This window comes from Trachypithecus francoisi, unplaced genomic scaffold, assembly GCF_009764315.1.
Source record: "Trachypithecus francoisi isolate TF-2019V2 unplaced genomic scaffold, Tfra_2.0 Lachesis_group2, whole genome shotgun sequence".
NCBI classification, from domain to species: domain Eukaryota; kingdom Metazoa; phylum Chordata; class Mammalia; order Primates; family Cercopithecidae; genus Trachypithecus; species Trachypithecus francoisi.
Window position 1 is genome coordinate 165640445 of NW_022681465.1, and position 14434 is coordinate 165654878.

At 45.3% G+C, this 14434-nt stretch overlaps 1 pseudogene; it reads left to right on the forward strand.

Moving 5' to 3' along the window:
- Positions 1-1009: 1009 nt before the first annotated feature.
- On the forward strand, positions 1010-1365 carry LOC117064614 (annotated as a pseudogene).
- The last annotated feature ends 13069 nt before the right edge of the window (positions 1366-14434 follow it).

A 14434-nucleotide genomic window follows, 5' to 3' on the forward strand; every position in this document is an offset into this window, starting at 1 on the left:
GCCCAGCTCTCATCTCCTCAAATCCTGTGCCCTCTTGGAACCCACTCTGACCCTTGGCTCACAAAAACCTCTCTCTCCTCTGACAGGTAGCACCAGTCAAAGACTTCTTGCCTGTAAACACTTAGGATAAAATGCACAAGCAATTGCTTGAAAACACTATGACACAAGCATCATCTTTGTCTTCCAGTACCAGAATGACAACGAACCTTCCTGTACTTGAAAATAATTCTTCAACTCCCCAGAAACACCAAAGGATGAACACTTTTATAATCCTGACCAAAAAGGAAACAAGGAAAGAAAGAAAGAAAGAAAGAAAGAGAGAGAGAGAGAGGGAGGGAGGGAGGGAGGGAGGGAAAGAAAGAAAAAGAAAGAAAGAAAGAAAAAGAAAGAAAGGAAGAAGGAAGGAGGGGAAAAGAAAGAAAGGAAAGAAAAGAAAAAGAAAGAAAGAAAGAAAGAGAAAGAGAGAAAGAAAGAGAGAAAGAGAGAAAGGAAACAAAGAGAGGGAAAGAAAACAAAGGAAGAAAGAAAGAAAGAAGGCCGGGCGCAGTGGCTCACGCCTGTAATCCTAGCACTTTGGGAGGCCGAGGCGGACTGTTCGTAAGGTCAAGAGACCAAGACCATCCTGGCCAACATGTTGAAACCCTGTCTCTACTAAAAATACAAAAATTAGCGGGGCCTGGTGGCGGGTGCCTGTAGTTCCAGTTACTCGGGAGGCTGAGGCAGGAGAATTGCTAGAACCCGGGAGGCAGAGGTTACAGTGAGCCAAGATGGCACCACTGCACTCCAGCCTGGGTAACAGAGCGAGACTTCAGAAAAAAAAAAAGAAAGAAAGAAAGAGAGAGAGAGAGAACGGCCAGGTGCACTGGCTCACACTTGTAATCCCAGCACTTTGGGAGGCCGAGGTGGGTGGATTACTTGAGGCCTGGAGTTTGACAGCAGCCTGGCCAACATGGTGAAACCCTGTCTCTACTAAAAATACAAAAAATTAGGGGCATACAGTGACCTCGGGCAGCGGGTCGCGTCAGCCGGGCATGGCGGCACAGAGCCCGGCTGCAGCAGCGCCTCTGCTCCGCGGGATCCGCGGGCTTCCACTGCATCATTGGGTGTTTGCCACCCTGACTGAGGGGGAGCTCAGAGTGACCCAAATTCTCAAAGTTTCCGTGAGCTACAGCTATCAAAGTCACTGACATTTCAGGAGTTGTGGGACGATGTATGAAATGAAAATTGAATCAGAAGAATTTAAGGAGAAGAGAACTGCCCAGCAACACCAGATGGTTAATCAGGCACTAAAAGAAGAAATCAAAAGGATGCATGGATTGCAGATATTTACCTCTGTCCCCAAACTCTGACCACGCCCTAGTTGCATAGATGCTGGTGCTTCAGACCTTGGATGAAGTTGACTGACCTCATTCTTCCCTAAGCATTCCCCCAAAATTTATATATTTTGCTCATATACATTTCCATATTATAATTATAAAAGATGTATAACCTATTTAGATGTTAATTAAAGGAAACAAACAACTGAAAAGAATACAAAAAATTAGCTGAGTGTTGTGGCACATACCTGTAGTCCCCGCTACTTGAGAGGTGAGGCAGGAGAATTGCTTGAGCCGGGATGCAGAGGTTGCAGTGAGCTGAGATCGTGCCACTGCACTCCAGCCTGGTTAATGAAGCAAGACTCTGTCTCAAAAAATTAATTAATTAATTAATTAAAAGGACGTTATGCTGAGTGAGAAAACCCAGTCTCAAAGGTTATATGCCTTATGATTTCATATTACATTTCTGAAGTGGCAAAATTACAGTAACTAAGAACAGATCAGAAGTGGCCAGAGAGGCCAGGCGTGGTGGCTCATGCCTGTAATCCCAGCACTTTGGAAGGCCAAGGTGGGCAGATCACCTGAGGTCAGGAATTCGAGACCAGCCTAATATAGCAAAACCCCATTTCTACTAAAAGCACAAAATTAGCTGGGTATGGTGGCACGCACCTGTAGTCCCAGCTATTCAGAAGGCTGAGGCAGGAAAATCGCTTGAGCTCAGGAGATGGAGGTTGCAATGAGCCGAGGTCATGCCATTGCACTCCAGCCTGGGTGACAGAAGGAGACTCCATCTCAAAAAAAAAAAAAAAAAGACAGGGCACAGTGGCTCACGCTTATGATCCCAGCACTTTGGGAGGCCGAGGCGCGTGGATCACCTGAGGTCGGGAGTTCAAGACCATCCTTGCTAACATGGTGAAACCCTATCTCTACTAAAAATCAAAAAACATTAGCCAGGTGTGGTGGCACGTGCCTGTAGTCCCAGCTACTCAGGAGGCTGAGGCAGAATAATCACTTGAGCCTGGGAGGTGGAGGTTGCAGTGAGCTGAGATCACACCACTGCACTCCAGCTTGGGTAATAGAGTGAGACTCCATCTCAAAAAGAAAAAAAGTATTAAAGGAAAAAAGTGTGTGTGTGGGGGTGTGTCGGGGGGGGGTGTGGGTGGGTGTCTGCGGGAGAGAGAGAGAAAAAAAAAAAATTCCAAACACTCCAGACAGAGGACAGTACATTTTTCTCCTCCTGGTGATCTTTAGGAAAAAAAAAAAGAGGCCGGGCGCGGTGGCTCAAGCCTGTAATCCCAGCACTTTGGGAGTCCGAGACGGGTGGATCACGAGGTCAGGAGATCAAGACCATCCTGGCCAAAATGGTGAAACCCCGTCTCTACTAAAAAAATACAAAACCTAGCCGGGCGAGGTGGCGGGCGCCTGTAGTCCCAGCTACTCGGGAGGCTGAGGCAGGAGAATGGCGGGAACCCGGGAGGCGGAGCTTGCAGTGAGCTGAGATCCGGCCACTGCACTCCAGTCCGGGAGACAGAGCGAGACTCCATCTCAAAAAAAAAAAAAAAAAAAAAAAGAAAACTGATTTCAAAGCCTTTGCTAATTCTTCATGCTGCTGATGGTAGAGACTAGGTATAAATGGCTGTTTTGTTTTGCTAAGTAAAGCATCTCAAAGAATTTTCTTGTTGGTGCAAAGATCTGGAGAGCCCAAATTATTTTCTTCATTGTGTGCAGGAGTCATCTTAGAAAATTATTTTTGTGTTTGGGAAAATGTTTGTTGTTCTTAGTTTGGATTTGAACTTCATCATCGCTGAGAATTATTGCTCATCTGTGCTTGGTGTATGTGTGTGTCTGTGTGTGTGTGTGTGTGTGTGTGTGTGTGTGTGAGAGAGAGATTTGTCCAAGGCCTATCCCTAGGAGACGAGAAGTCCCTAGAGAAAATAAAGAGGCATGCTTTTCCCTCACACTGCCAGAGAACAAAGAGGATGCTCTCTTTTGTTAAATGCCTGTTTGTCTGTTTCCCATTTGAAAGATTGGAGCCTGGCCAGCATGGCAAAATCCTATCTCTATCAGAAAAATACAAAAATTAGGCCAGGTGTGGTGGCTCACACTTGTAATCCCAGCACTTTGGGAGACAGAGGCGGGTGGATCACTTGAGATCAGGCGTTCGAGACAAGCCTGGCCAACATGGTGAAACTCTGTCTCTACTAAAAATAAAAAATAAAAAATAAAAAAAAATTAGGCCGGACGTGGTGGTGTGCACCTGTAATTCCAGCTACTCTGGAGGCTGAGGCAGAAAAATCACTTGAACCTGCGAGGCAGGGGTTGCAGTGAGCCGAGATCGTGCCACTGCACACTCCAGCCTGGGTGACAGAGTGAGAGTCCATTTCAAAAAAACAAAACAAAACAACAAAAATTAGCTGAGCGTGGTGGCGCACGCCTGTAGTCCCAGCTAATCAGGAGGCTGAAATGGGAAAATCGGTTGAACCTGGCAGGAACAGTGTGCAGTGAGCCAAGATTGTGCCACTGCACTCCAGCGTGGGCAACAGAGTGAGACCCCATTTCCAAAAAACAAAAAAATTGGATTGTTTATTTTTTCTTATTGATTTAAAGGGGTGTTTTATGTATTCTGAATGGGAGACTTTAGATTTATGTATTTCACACGTCTTCTATCAGTCTATGGCCTTTTTTCACTCCTTTAATTGAATCTTATGATGAAGATAAATTTTTAATTTCAATGAACTTCAACTTTTCAATCTTTTCTTTATGGTTAGTGCTTTTGCATGAAGTCTAAACAATCTTTTTGCTAACCTTAAAGTATTTATATAACAGTTTCCTCAGCCGGGCATGGTGGCTCACATCTGAAATCCCAGCACTTTGGGAGGACAGGGCTAGAATTTGATGCCAGGAATTCGAGACCAGCCTGGCCAACATAGTGAAACCCCATTTCTGCTAAAAATACAAAAATTAGCCGGGTGTGGTGGCGCACGCCTGTAATCACAGCTACTTGTGGGGCTGAGGCACGAGAATCGCTTGAACCTGGGAGGCGGAGGCTGCAGTGAGCCGAGATCATGCCACTGCACTCCAGCCTGGGCGACAAAGAGAGACTCTGTTTCAAAAATAAAAACAGTTGCCTCTATTGACTCAGGATATACTCTCTATGACCTACCAGCCTTTGGGTTCAGTACTGAGGACTCAGCACTCTGTATCTGGTCGTGGAGAATGATTCTTCTCTCTGTTTCTAGATCATTTTGTTTCAAAAGCTAGGCCTAAAAGCTTTCAGAAAGGAGCAGTAATCAAAATCATTGACACACTGTTCAGCACTAGTATTCATCAGTCAGAATGAACACTGGTCATAAGCAGCCTGTACTAGTGAAAAAGCAACATCATCGACCTTGCTTATAGGAGATGAAAGTCATTTACCCGTGATCCAATTTCTTTAACTCTGCCTCAGCTATGTGGGCTGTGGCTGTGACTATTGTAAACAAAAAGTATCTGAGACAGGTCTCAATCAGTTTAGAAATTTATTTTGTGAAAGTTAAGGACAGGCCTGGAAGAAATAAACATGAAATCACAGAAACAGTCTGTGGTCTGTGCCTTTCTCCAAAGATGATTTTGAGGGCTTCAATATTTAAAGGAGAAAAATGGGCTGGAGGGGAAAGAGGAAGTGTGTGGTAGTCCACATGTTGCAGGAGAAAAGGAGCAGGGAGGGTAATAGTCAATTATGTATTCATCTCACTCTAAGTAAATCATAAATCAGCACTTTACATAAAAGAAGGTGAACACAGAGTAGCTACCTACAGAGAGATTTAACCTTTTATCTGTAGCTATCTGCTTAGGAACAAAAGGAAATGCAATTTCTTTTTATTTATTTATTTATTTATTTATTGAGACAGGATCTCGCTCTGTCACCTAGGCTGGGATGCAGTGGCGCAATCTTGGCTCACTGCAACCTCCACCTCCTGGGTTCAAGGAATTCTTCTGCCTCAGCTTCCTGAGTAGCGAGGATTACAGGTATGCAGCACCACCTCCACCTAAAGGAAAGGCAACTTCTTTTTTTTTAGACAGGGTCTCACTCCATCACCCAGGCTAGATGCAGTGGTGTGATCTCGGCTCACTGCAACCTCCGAGTCCTGGGTTCAAACGATTCTCCTGCCTCAGCCTCCCAAGTAGCTGGAATTACAGGGGCCTGCCATCATGCCTGGCTATTTTTTTTTTTTTTTGCTTTTTTTTTTTTTTTTTTTTTTTTTGAGATGGAGTCTTGCTCTGTCGCCCGGACTGGAGTGCAGTGGCCGGATCTCAGCTCACTGCAAGCTCCGCTTCCCGGGTTCCCGCCATTCTCCTGCCTCAGCCTCCCGAGTAGCTGGGACTACAGGCGCCCGCCACCTCGCCCGGCTAGTTTTTTTGTATTTTTCAGTAGAGACGGGGTTTCACCGTGTTAGCCAGGATGGTCTCGATCTCCTGACCTCGTGATCCACCCGTCTCGGCCTCCCAAAGTGCTGGGATTACAGGCTTGAGCCACCGTGCCCGGCTTTTTTTTTTTTTTAAAGACAGAGTTTGGCTTTTGTCGCCCAGGCTGGAGTGCAATGGCGCAATCTCGGCTCACTGCAACCTCTGCCTCCCAGGTTCAAGGGATTCTCCTGCCTCAGCCTCCCAAGTAGCTGGGATTCCAGGCCCATGCCACCACGCTTGGCTAGTTTTTGTGTTTTTAGTAGAGATGGGGTTTCACCATGTTGGCCAGGCTGGTCTCGAACTCCTGACCTCAGGAGATCCACCCACCTCAGCCTCCCAAAGTACTGGGATTACAGGCATGAGTCACTGTGCCTGGTCTAAGAATGCTATTTTCTGAAATAGAAAATGTATATTTATACTAGACCGGGAGCTCAGTCCTCAAGTAGGTTCAAAGCTCTTTCTTTGTGTTTTTGTTTTCTTGTTTTTTAAGAGACTTTTCTCCAAAAATAAGAAAAAAGAAAAAAAGTTGAAAAGAAAAGAAAAAAGTTAAAGAAAGAAAAAGGAAAAAAAGAGTAAACTTTTCTCCTAGTTAAAATGGCCAAGTAGCCGGGCGCGGTGGCTCAAGCCTGTAATCCCAGCACTTTGGGAGGCCGAGACGGGCGGATCACGAGGTCAGGAGATCGAGACCATCCTGGCTAATACGGTGAAACCCCGTCTCTACTAAAAATACAAAAACTAGCCGGGCGAGGTGGCGGGCGCCTGTAGTCCCAGCTACTTGGGAGGCTGAGGCAGGAGAATGGCGGAAACCCAGGAGGCGGAGCTTGCAGTGAGCTGAGATCTGGCCACTGCACTCCAGTCCGGGCGACAGAGCGAGACTCCGCCTCAAAAAAAAAAAAAAAAAAATAAAATAAAATAAAATAAAATGGCCAAGTAAAATGGCTAAGCTAGTAAAAATAGCTAAGAGGTCCAGAGTTTGTTGTTAACACTGACAAATCATTTACAATGAAGATTCATCTGTTTTTTGGGAGGAGTTTGGGGGACAGTGTCTCACTCTGTCACCCAGGCTGGAGTGCAGTGGTGCAATTATGGCTCACTGCAGCCTCCAACTCCTTGGCTCAAGCTATCTTCCTACCTCAGTCTCCCAAGTAGCTGGAAGTACAGGTGCGTGCCACCACACCAAGTTAATTTGTGTGGGCGGGTTTTTTTTTTTTTTTTTTTTTCCAGTTTTGGTTTTGGTTAGAGACGGGGTTTCACCATGTTGCCCAGCATGGTCTCGAACTCTGAGCTCAAGAGATTCTCCCACTTCAGCCTCCCAAAGTGCTGGGATTATAGGTGAAGATGCACCTTTATAATGGAGATGTTAACATAATGTTAACTCCTGGCAACAATGGAGGCAAAGTTACACAAGGGACATCCATGCATTCTTCCATGGTTATTTTCCTGGAAGATAAAGTATTGCTCGGCAATCATTCATTAAGAAGACAACGGCTGGGCACGGTGGCTCACAGCTGTAATTGCAGCACTTCGAGAGACTGAGGCATGTGGATTGCTTGAGCTCAGGAATTCAAGACCTGCCTGGGAAATATGGCAAAAACATGTCTTTACAAAAAATACAAAAATTAGCCAGGTGTTGTGGTGTGTGTCTGCTGTCCCAGCTACTTGGGAAACTGAGGTGAGAGGACAGTTTGAGCCCAGGAGGTCAAAGCTGCAGTGAGCTGTGATTGCTCTACTGCACTCCTGCCTGGGTGACAAAAAAAAAAGAAAGGCTCTGCGCAGTGGCTCACGTCTGTAATCCCAGCACTTTGGGAGGCTGAGGCAGGCAGATCATGAGGTCAGGAGACCAAGACCATTCTGGCCAACATGGTGGAACCCCCGTCTACTGAAAATACAAAAATTAGCTGGGTGTGGTGGCGCATGCCTGTAATCCCCGCTATTCGGGAGGCTGAGGCAGGAGAATTGCTTGAACCAGGGAGTCGGAGGTTGCAGTGAGCCGAGATCGCACCATAGCACTCCAGTCTGGTGAGAGCAAGACTCCGTCCCAAAAAAAGAGAAAAAAAAAAAAAAGAATAAGATAATGGTGCTTAATATTTAAAATTTTATCAAGATTAATTCATTATCTTTAAAATTATGTCCTTAAGCCATTCAATTGCAAAATGCTGCTAGCACACCCAATAAAGAAATGGAGTTAGAGAGATAGAATATTCCTTTCCTGGCTGGGCATGGTGGCTCACGCCTGTAATCCCAGCACTTTGAGAGGCCAAGGTGGGTGGGCCTCGAGGTCAGGAGTTCGAGACCAGCATGCCCAATGTGGTGAAACTCCATTGTTACTAAAAAAATACAAAAAATTAGCCGAGTGGTGGTGGCATGCGCCTGTAATTCCAGCTACTCAGGAGGCTGAGGCAGGAGGATCGCGTGAGCCTGGGAGGTGGAGATTGCAGTGAGCTGAGATTGCACCACTGTACTCCAGCCCTGTACTCCAGCCTGGTTGACAGAGTGAAACACTGTCTCAAAAAAAAAAAAAAAAAAAAAAAAAGAATATTCCTTTCCTACAGGTTTTCATGGGAACCTAAGGAATGTTGACTATAAACCCATTATATTTTGGTCCCACAATTTCATAATTTAGAATTTACTGACTAATAAAATGAAGAAAGAGGAAAATGAACATTTCCAAAATCCATCAAAATGAAATGTTACACCAAAGCATGTAAAGCCCTTTAAATGCCTGTGTGGACAGGTTGGGGATTGGACCTTGGAGTCAGGGGTGATGCAAAGCTCCACACGGATCCCAGCATCAGCTTCTGGGCTCATTTTTGTCTTTCGTATCAGCCGTTAAATTAATGGTCATTGCAGATCTACTCGGTGTGAAGCACTGTGGTAAAAGTGAGGGGAAAGACCAAGAGGATTAAGGCACGGTCTCAGTCCTTAAGAAGATTTCTACAGGCAGAATAGTGATAGAAAACACTACCGAAGGCCGGGCGCGGTGGCTCAAGCCTGTAATCCCAGCACTTTGGGAGGCCGAGACGGGCGGATCACGAGGTCAGGAGATCGAGACCATCCTGGCTAATACGGTGAAACCCCGTCTCTACTTAAAAATACAAAAAACTAGCCGGGCGACGAGGCGGGCGCCTGTAGTCCCAGCTACTCGGGAGGCTGAGGCAGGAGAATGGCGTAAACCCAGGAGGCGGAGCTTGCAGTGAGCTGAGATCAGGCCACTGCACTCCAGCCTGGGTGGCAGAGCAAGACTCCGTCTCAAAAAAAAAAAAAAAAAAAGAAAACACTACCGAAGCCCAGCGAAAGAGAGGATTATTTCCAACATGACAGATGTGAGAGGGAAAACTTCATGGAGGAAATGCAGTTGAACTGGGCTTTGAATGGCTGGAAGGTCAGCATATGGTTATATCCAGCAAGTCTGAAAAACAAAAGAGCTAAATCCAAGACAAAGCACAGGCTAGGTATGAGGACTTTGAAGGAAGTTGTTGCTGAGAAAGGAGTGTGAGTGCAAGCGTATGTGGGGGCGGTGGGCATCATACAGTAAGATGCAGCTGTACTAATGAAGACTGACTGGAGTTGGATGGTGATGGTCTGTATAGAACATTATGTTGTGGACGTTTGAATTATTAATGAGGTTTTGGTAATAAAATATGCATCACATAAAATGTATCATTTTACCCATTTTTGAGTGTACAGTTCAGTGTCACTAAGTATATTCACATTGTTGTGGAGTCACCACCACCATCCATCCACAGAACATTTCATGAATGGCTTTTTTTTTTTTTGACAGTCTTCTTCTGTCACCCAAGCTGGAGTGCAGTGGCAATCTCGGCTCACTGCAACCTCCATCTCCCGAGTTCAAGCAATTCTCGCGCCCCAGCCTCCCGAGTAGCTGGGACCACAAGTCTGTGCCACCACGCCCCGCTAATTTTTTGTATTTTTAATAGAGATGGGGTTTCACCATGTTGGCCAAGCTGGTTTCAAACTCCTGACCTCAAGTGATCCATCCAAGTCGGCCTCCCAAAGTCCTGGGATTACAGGCATGAGCCACTGCGCCCGGCCTATGAATGGCTTTTGAACAGGAAGATGAAGGGCCCACAGATGGCTACATCATTCTAGTAGCAGCATACAGAATTAACAGAACTGTCCCAATTTATTTATGGGAAAGGTGAGAGAGGAGGCAGGGGATGAACAAAGAGGTTATTATAAGACACTTGGTGCCAAGAGAGTAGTTCCCACAATGAAAGTTAAAGAAGGGACAGCTATGCTAGGTGTGGTGATGTGTGCCTGTAGTCACTGCTTGGAGGTTGCAGTGAGCTCAGATCGCACCACTGTACTCCGACCTGGGGGACAGAGTGAGACCCTGTCTCAAATAAACAAAACAAAACAGAAAACGCACCATCACCACCACAAAATAAAAACAATATTGTGAATTGGCTATCAGTATCCCCATTTTCAAGATGAGAAACTGAGGATGAGGCATGTGGTGTATGGAGCATGCTTAAAGTTGCACAGTAAGTGATGGAGTGAAAACTCAAATACTGGCCTGGTGTGGTGGCTCACGCCTGCAATCCTAACACTTTGGGAGGCCAAGGCAGGCAGATCATCTGAGGCCAGGAGTTTGAGACCAGCCTGGTCAACATGGTGAAACCCTGTCTCTACTGAAAATACAAAATAAATTAGCTGGGCATGGTGGTGCACACCTGTAAACTCAGCTACTTGGGAGACTGAGGGAGGAGAATCACCTGAACCCGGGAGGCAGAGGTTGCAGTGAGCTGAGATCGCACTACTGCAGTCCAGCCTGGCTGACAGAGCAAGATTCCCTCTGAAAAACAAACAAACAAACAAAAACAACAAACACAAAAAACCCTCAAATCCTAGTTGGTCTAACTCCCAAGTTGATGCTTTGAAGTACTGTACTAATGGTTTTTAGTTTGTCCCTGGAAAAGTTTGGTTTTCCTGTTTAAACGTATTCTCTCTTGTTTTCTCTTTTTCTACTTTCAAATTTTTACATATCAGATAAAATTCTCTGTGGCTCAGTAAAGTGCTAGGTACTAATGAGAATAGTCCAAAGTGTGTAAGTTTCCATTTGTTGATAAAATATTCCATTTGAAATCTTGTTAGTGATAGATGTTTATGTATAACTTCTATAATATCATAATATCTCTAGGAAATATAATATCATATTTCTAAAGAAAAAGTTTTCCCTTAGTACAAAAGAGCAAAACAAGACAAACAACCCCAAAACAATTTATCAGAAAGGCTTTGTTTTTTCTTAAGCGACGCAACACCGACCTCTTCTGGTCAGAAAGCAGAAGCATTAGGCAAATAATGAATTTGGAAAAACCAGGGTGGAAAAGTCAGGTGAAGGAGAAAATAGACGAGGAAACAGATTTCGCAGAAGACTTGACATTTATCTTGGATTTGAAACTCTGACAGAACAGAGGGAGAGTGCTTCCACATGAGGAGCAGTGTGTGCAAAGCAAAAATTGTTCCTTCTTTTCTGATGAAATACATCTGCTGTAGATATTCTTTTCTTTTTCTTTTCCCTCCCTCCCTCCCTCCCTCCCTCCCTTCCTGCCTTCCTTCCTTCCTTCCTTCCTTCCTTCCTTCCTTCTTTCCTTCCTTCCTTTCCTCATTTTTTCTTTTTTTTTTGAGACAAGGACTTACTCTGTCACCCAGGCTGGAGTGCGGTGGTGCAATCACGGCTCACTGTAGCCTCGACCTCTCAGGCTTTAGTGATCCTCCCACCGCAGCCTCTGGAGTAGCTGGGATGACAGGAGTGCACCACTACACCCAGTTAATTTTTGTATTTGTTGTAGAGCCAGAGTTTTGTTATGTTACCCAGGTTAATCTCGAGCTCCTGGGCTCGAGCAATCCCCTTGCTTTAGTCTCCCAAAGTATTGGGATTACAGGTGTGAACTATTGCCCAGCCCAGCCATGCTGTTGATACTTTTTAAATGTATAAGGATATAAATAAGAATCATCCATAACTCCACCATGCAGAAATAATACTGGAAATATTTGGATGCACTGACTTTGTTTTCTGGTCATATACGTTATTTTTGTCCACAAAACTAGGTAAATCTCAACTTACTCAGTGTTCTATCACACACATGTTCCCACATTCTAAAAAGAAGAAAAAGATGTTTTCTGAAAGGCAGGCTTCTATCAGTAAATCATGTTAAAGAGCTCCTGGAGTGCAAGATATCTGTTCATAGAGGGTGTAGCCCCTTCAGGATGTCCTGCAACATTCCCATTCCTCATTCCTAGGAAATTTATTTGGTCTCAGTAATTACCTTGGATTTTGAATTCTAGTTGAGTGGTATAAACATAAGAAATACCTCGAAATTTTACTCAAAGGCCTTGCTGGAAATTATCCCATCACCAGCTAAATTTACCTTTGTTTTCAGTGGAAGATAAAATAATGGAAATATTCTTTTTTTTGAGATGGAGTTTCCCCTCCTTGACTAGGCTGGAGAGCAATGGTACAGATTTTGGCTCACTGCAACCTCCGCCTCCTGGGTTCAATCAATTATCCTGCCTCAGCCTCCCAAGTAGCTGGGATTACAGGCATGCGACACCATGCCCGGCTAATTTTGTATTTTAGTAGACAGGGTTTCTCCATGTTGGTCAGGCTGGTCTCAAACTCCCGACCTCAGGTGATCCGCCTGCCTCGGCCTCCCAAAGTGCTGGGATTACAGGTGTGAGCCACCGGGCCTGGCCCTGGAAACATTCTTTTTTTTTTTTTTTTTTTTTTTTTGAGACGGAGTCTTGCTCTGTCACCCAGGCTGGAGTGCGGTGGCCGGATCTCAGCTCACTGCAAGCTCCGCCTCCCGGGTTCACGCCATTCTCCTGCCTCAGCCTCCCGAGTAGCTGGGACTACAGGCGCCCGCCACCTCGCCCGGCTAGTTTTTTGTATTTTAGTAGAGACGGGGTTCACCGTGTTAGCCAGGATGGTCTCGATCTCCTGACCTCGTGATCCGCCCGTCTCGGCCTCCCAAAGTGCTGGGATTACAGACTTGAGCCACCGCGCCGGCCGGAAAGATTCTTAATAGACACGACGGAGTGCTGATAATGCTTCCTCTTAAAGAGAAGTGGGTTAATTGGCTCTGGCATATTTTAGTGGTAAGGTAGTGTTAGGGGATTATAGGAAGTAAAAATCTACGTATCCTAAATAGCTTTTAGAAATTCAGGACTACCAGCTTTTTGTTCCTTACATGTGATGTATAAAATAACTCCTCTATGAGGTACTCCCGGTTATTTCTCAAGTCTTGGACTGAATTGGGTGATAGAATGGCATAGTTATGTAAATTATAGCTCACTGTTTATCTTTTCTCATATACCTTTACTTAGGTTTCAGTACTTGCCAAATAAGAAGACAGAATTAGTCTAGTATTTCTCCTAATTCTTTGGTCTGTACTTATGTTCTCTATGTTACACGAGTCTGTGTGAAGAGAGTCCACCAACAGGCTTTGTTTGAGCAACAGAGCTGTTTATTTCCCTTGGGTGCAAGTGGGCTGAGTCCAAAAAGATAGTCAATATAAATATTGACACGCAGTCCTTTTGCAAGAATGAGGCAATGAGTTCGGCTTGCTGAGAGGTAGTGGAGGCGGGCAGAGTGGTAGCCTCAAGGATAGACGTGGAAGATACTATAGCATAGCCTGCCTTTGCTGGTGAGCGGCGATTAGGCCTGGTGGAACTGCCATCGATAAACCAAGTGTGATCAGGGTGAGGAACAGGAAAGAAGGAAATATGGGGAAATGGAGTGAATGCCAGGTGGATCAGAGAGATACAGTCATGGGGGTCAGGTGTGGTATCAGGAATAATATGGGAGGCCGGATGGAAGTCTGGGCCAGGAACAATGGTAATTGTGGGAGACTCAACAAAGAGTGAGTACAGCTGAAGGAGCCGGGGAGCAGAAAATATATGCGTCAGATGTGAGGAAGAAAATAGATTTTGGAAGTTATGAGAACTGTAGAGAGTGAGTTGAGCATAGTTTGTGATTTTGAGGGCCTCTGAAAGTATTAGAGCTGCGGCAGCCGCCGCACGCAAACACGAAGGCTAGGCTAAAACAGGTCAAGGTTGTTTGGACGAAAAGGCTACAGGGCGCGGTTCTGGTACTTCTGTAACAAATCCAACCGCACACTCTAGAGAACATGAATATCTAGATGAACTTGAACACAGGGCTTCTCCTCTCCCATTTCTAGTCAGAGGGCTGTCTTCACAGGATGTCAGTATTTCTTTTTTTTTTTTTTTTTTTTTTTGAGACGGAGTCTCGCTCTGTCCCCCTGGCTGGAGTGCAGTGGCCGGATCTCAGCTCACTGCAAGCTCCGCCTCCCGGTTTCCGCCATTCTCCTGCCTCAGCCTCCCGAGTAGCTGGGACTACAGGCGCCCGCCACCACGCCCGGCTAGTTTTTTGTATTTTTTAGTAGAGACGGGGTTTCACCGTGTTAGCCAGAATGGTCTTGATCTCCTGACCTCGTGATCCGCCTGTCTCGGCCTCCCAAAGTGCTGGGATTACAGGCTTGAGCCACCGCGCCCGGCCTCAACTATTATTCATATTAATTCAACATTATTTTTAATATTATCAATAACAAAAACTCAAGGAAAAAAAAAAAGACAAACTGAATAGACTTATTACAAGTAAAAAGATTGAATAAACAACCCAAAACCTAACT